This window comes from Nicotiana sylvestris, chromosome 10 (genome assembly GCF_000393655.2).
Source record: "Nicotiana sylvestris chromosome 10, ASM39365v2, whole genome shotgun sequence".
In the NCBI taxonomy this organism is placed as follows: domain Eukaryota; kingdom Viridiplantae; phylum Streptophyta; class Magnoliopsida; order Solanales; family Solanaceae; genus Nicotiana; species Nicotiana sylvestris.
Genome location: NC_091066.1, coordinates 104,032,784 through 104,038,783, shown reverse-complemented (window position 1 = coordinate 104,038,783; position 6,000 = coordinate 104,032,784).

Genomic DNA, 6,000 nt, shown 5'->3' with positions numbered 1-6,000 from the left:
GAACAATATCCAAGCCCTCACGAGTTCAACCTCGAGTACTTGGGGCCAATACCCTCGGATTAAGGTCTTTAACAAGGGAAAAAAACTTTGTGCGCTAAGAGCTAAGGCTTGGTGGTTAGGATTCATTGTAAGGGCCAAACGGTCGTATGAACCGTGCCCATATAGTCACACTCTTGCCATGACACAAGTTTTTATACGCTTTCAATCACGTACCTTGCATACTAAGGAATGAAAGTTATTTCCACTTTGCTACTACGTGTTTTTGCTTTTTCGATCCTGGATCCTAGAGCCCACGGCTACCCCTACTCGAGGACTATTGACCCCACGGTCTACCCCGACATGGGGACTATCGAGCCCACAGGCTACCCCTACTCGGGGACTATCGAGCCCACGGGCTGCCCTTACTCGGGGACTGCCACCCGAAGAAAATTCGGATAACCCGGGCTACCGAATACCGGAGGCACCAAACCTATTAGGTGGTGCCCAAATATAAAAGGCTACAACCAAGCTAAAAATGGGTCGGAGACGTCTGAAGTCTGTAACCAAAAAGTAAGGCCTTTACGAAAATTCAAAACCTACTAAAAGGTTACCCTCGACAAAAAAATCGCCTAAAAATACTTTAGAATATTAAAATCCTTCGGTCTCATCGAGGGTTCGACGCTACAAGTAAACCAAAGTGGCATCGAAGACAGGTTTATGCTAAGGCATCAATAATGATACACAAGTAGAAATTGCAAAAGATGCTAAAAAGTAAAGACAAGATATTGCCAAAAATAGAAAATTTTCATATATATTCCAAAATATATTTACAAAGGCCCGATAGAATGGCCTTAAAGAAAACAAAAAAAATATTTAAGAAAAAATAAAAAATCAAAAAAATACTAAGGCTTCTACGCGGTCTTCACCGGAGCCTGACTCATCCCTAGAGCCATCGGAGCCCTCAGAACCCTCGGAGCCTTCGGGACCCTTAGTCTCGTTGAGCTCCTTTGCTTTGGCCTCGAGCCTCCTAGCTTCTTCGATCTCGCCCGATAAGTCAAAACCTCAGGCGTGGATCTCTTCGAGGGTTTCTCTTTAGAATAGCCCCTTTATGTATTCAATCTTCGTCCTTAAACAGGTCTCGGCTGCCTCCACATCGGCCTTGTACTGGACCACCATTTCCTCGGCATCAACAGAGTCGTATCCAGTTTGGACCTCAATGCAGCATATTCTTTCCCAAGGCATCCCGTTTCGAGATGGCTGAGCTCAGCTGTGCCCAGAGATCATCATTCAGCTGAGACCACTTATATGTTTTGTCCTTTGCCACCTGGAGTTGGTTCTCAATCGATGCCAGCTCTGCCTTCGTAGCTTCCTTCTCCGAAGCCAATAGGTCCATCCTGCCCTTCTACCTTTCGTCCATGGCCTTGACCTCACCCATCTTGGTCCGAAGCTGGTCGATTAGGTCTATCTTCTATTGGACCTGCGAAGTTGTGTCATTAGTCACCACGACTAGCTGCTCATTTTTTGCCTCATAGATCTTTACCTTCTCAACTAGGTCGGCATGTTCCCGATTCAAGGTCGAGGCCTCCTTTTGAGTTTTGTCCAACTTAGCTCGGAGAATAGAGAGGTCTTTAAGGGCCTCGTCTTGTTGCTCACTATTATACCCCATATTTTCGTACGTGAGAGTATTCATAAGTTAATTGATGTAAGCTCAGAAATTAGATCGTCATTGAAATTATATAAAGTAAGTTATTCATATTACCTTGGAGGTTACAAATCTTTAAGATAATGGATGTCAAGTACCAAGAGGGTTGAAATGCTTAGAAGCTAAACAAATTGAAGAAAAAAAGTTTCGTTGAATGTCGACAAATTGGGAATGTTATAACATGTACTTTTGGGGTGATACTAGGGTTCTTAATGTGATAAGGAGGTTATGTTATTAGTTTTAGTCTTATTATAGTCGTGTATTACATTTTGAACACAAGCGAGTTGTGAAACAAAAGTTGGCAAAGTTCATCACAAGTTACATTAATAAATATGCTGAAATTAGGTCAAATATAGCAGAGTTTTTCTCCCAATATACTTGGAAGTAAGGAATGATCCACATATCAAATTTAATATATACGAGTCTACTTTCTAACGATTAAACCGTTCATCGATATGACATCGGAGTAAAACGATATTTGCAGTTTTGTGAGACTGTGCAGATTGCATAGGTGACAAGTAGGTTTGTCACTGAAGCTTTTTGAGCAATATATTATGTGTGTTATATGAGGTATTTTTGAGACATATTATATATGAAATTGAACCGTTCGTTCATATGACATCCGGATAAAAAGATATAAGCGTCAGAAGATGGGCCAATGTTAGTGTGCCAAGCTAACACCTCTTTGACTTTTCCAAAGTTGATATATATAGGTCTTAGGCCATCTTTATATTCATTTTTCCATAGAACACGACCAAATAACATCCCTAAATATATTTATAAGCTCTATTTTAGGGTTTTGAAGAAGATTAACATCTTGGGTACGAAATCAAGAAGCAATAACATTAGAACGATCCTTACGACGTAAGTATCACTATATCGTCTCTCTTTCTCTTTGTAGTTTGAGTTTTGGAAGGTAATTCATAGTTAAGAAAACCTCTACTTTCTGTATTTAAGGTTTACATATCAAGGAAGGTTGATAAATTCATTTCCTAATAGTTAGAATTCACGGGACGGTGATCGGAAGCTGTGAGTTCAATTTATTTCACTTTTAGTGGACTGTTTTGTAGTCCAATCGTGTTGGCCTATTGTGTTGATGGTTTATGGAGTTTGGAAGGATGAAGGGAATGGATAAATGCCACATGTGGTAGTGTAGTAGGCTGGTTGCTCATCGTTGCAATTTAAGGCTAATTGATAACTTGTTGATTGGGTGTGTTATGGTATATTTTTTTTTGTTGTATTATAGGTCCCGAATTGTAATTAGGTTGTTTATGAGTTGCTGGTTATATTGTGTTGTTGTATCTCCTATAGACATCTTGAAGGAGCAGTAAAATCAGGGGAAATGCTGCCCGTTTTATTTTAGAATCGAGTTATCTTTGAGATACATGATATACTAGCTTCATCTAAGTTGTACATGGATTTCTTGTTATAGGGCTGGTGGGCTAGTTGTCATAAGCTTGTTATTGAGTTGCATTGATGACTTGAGGGATGTTAAGACTATCCCTTCTTTCCTTTTGGAATGATCCATATGATACAACAAAAAGAGCAAGCACACAACTTTCACAAATGATTTTATTCCTAGAAGTACTAGGGTTGCCTATGTTCTTAATTTTCCATATATCCTATTATCATATCATATGTTCATGGGTCTCATGACATTCTGAAAGATCTTATTGACTCACTTCATGATGCATTGCATTCATTTATACATGTATATTAACCCATGACCAGATAACGTTATATACGTGTATAGTATATGTATATGGGGTATGGAAAAAGGTTATGTCGTTATATACATACCACCACCTGATCAGCTGGCATACGTTAATGATTTCGCGCCACAGAGGTTGAGATGATATGATGGGTTGCCCTCAGAGGCTTGATGATTTTATGTACGCATATACCTATGCATGATATGATATTTATACGTACATGCATGCCATTATAAATGTTTCATGATTTAGAGAACTATTCAGACTTACAGGTTGAGTACTTTACTCCATGTTTCTTTAATGTCTTTTATATACTTAATTTTATGCATTATTCGTACTGACACCCCTATTGCCTGGGGGCCTGCGTTTCATGCTTGCAGGTGCAGGTAGACAGGCTGACTGTCCCCCTTCTTAGAATCCTTGCTCAGTGAGATGTGCTCCATTTGATCCGGAGCTGCTATTGGATTTTGGTACGATACTTTTGTATACATATATGGGTATGATGGGGCCCAGTTCCGTCCTTTATATAGTTGTACACTCTATTAAAGGTTTGTAGATAGTCATGTATATTTGGATAGTATGCGGCCTTGTCGACTCGCCCTACCGTATTCTATATATATATATATATATATTATTTATATGAATCAGTAGTTATTTGCCAGACATTGTGCATGACCTACACTTATTTCATGTTTATATCTCAGACATACGCTTACGGGCGTTCGACAGGCAGAACTCGGGCAGTCGTCACGTCCCATCAGTTTGGGTCGTGACACTCACTAAGAGCCTTATACAAGTCCTTCTTCCAGACCTACTCTTTGAGATTGAACTTGAGCTGGCTAACCTCTAAGTGGTACTGGAGGAAGCTTTTAGGATGATGCACTGAAGCCTGAAAAACAATAAAGTTAGTAAAGGATATCAAAGTCTAAAGAATGATTCACAAAGAGACACAAGGGGCTGATGCCTTACCCGATTCAGCGCCTAATGCACCTCGTTGAAGAGGCTTGACGTGCCCACCTCGTTCATCTTGGTCTTATCATCCTCGATCACCAGGCATCGGAGGTAGCTGACTACACCCATCGGAGCAAACAAGACCAGGTGGTCCTCTGGGACTGTGAGAAAGACTGTTCTCTTACACTCGGGGTTCATACTCGGCGTGTGAATTTGCTTCACTAATCTTGGGCTCGAACTCGGCCCCCCAACTACCAATGGCACATCCTTCTTCGGGACCTCCAGGTGACCAAGACCAGAAAAATCCTCCAATACAGCCATGTCCATGCCGTCGAAAAACGAGTTGAGGGGATCATCTGGACCCTGCGCTCCTTCACTTGACTTTTCTTTGCCCGCTTGGGCCTCCTCGAGCATAGACTCGATGTAGGAGGGTGTTTCCATGATGTCAATGACACCGGTCGCCTCCTTAGAAATAGGAGCGGCTTCCTGGGAGGCTGCATCCTTCATCTCCCCCTCAGGTTCCCGAGTCAGAAGAGCATCGACCTCGTGGTCCTTTTTCTCGGTCGTTGCCTACTCCCCAGTAGTGGTCGACCCATGAGTAACAAAGATGTCATCTTCTTCAGCCTCATCCCTGAGTTGGTAGAGAAAATCAAGGTCCGGTACCCTGGACTTGGTGTTCTTCTTGGGCTTCCGGACCCAGGTAGCCGCCCTCTTCTTCTTCTTTGCCTCGAGATTCGGAGAACCCGATGGTTTCGCCTTTTCTTCTTCAAGGTAGCCCCAGACTGTCCCTTAACGGAGGGTTTAACAAGCAAGGACGAATCCTCATCCTCATCCAGCAGCCTAAGTTCGATGGTCTTAGGAAGACCTGTAAGAAAAGAGAAAAGGTTAGCATTGTACAAGTTAAGAGCATGATAGTAACTATTTAGAGAAGAACCTCACCATGAGAACAATCCTCCCATTTGCCCTTCGAGAGCTTGCGCCTTGTGCGCTCGGAGTACGACATCTGCTTATAAATCCACTCGATCCACTCCTTGAATCGAGGGATCACATTAGGAATTCGGACAACATCTGCACGACCATAAACACAGGCGATGCGAGAAAGAATAAAAGGAAAGAAATACCCAAGAAAGAAAATACTTACGGGATGCGTTCTACTCCTCGGGGAACGACATAAACTCTGTGGGGGGGAGGGGGATCAGGTCTTTGATTTTCACCCGAAAAAACCTCCCTTGCCAGCCTCAGTCTCGGTCATCGTCAACGCTCGAGAAAGGAGCCTTTCTTGCTCGACGAACGAGCTTGATTAGTCCCCCTTGGAAGATTTGGGACTGTACAAATGGAGTAGGTGGTCGAGGGTGAACCGAGGAGATTTGGTGTTGTTCCCAAAATGGCGTAAGAGGATCACGATCCTCCAGAAGGACGGGTGGATTTTCCCAAGACACACCTCATACCTCCTGCAGAAAACAAGAACTATGGGGTCCACAGGGGCGAACGTGAAGGGGTAAGTGTAAACACTCAAGTACCTCTTCACATGAGTAGTAAAATCATCATTGGGCATGGGGATGGCCACGTCCTTACCCTCCCATTTACAGTCCGCTTGGACTACGGGTAGGGTTTCTTCAGTGATGGAGCATATGTATGTCTATGCTCCCTCACCTC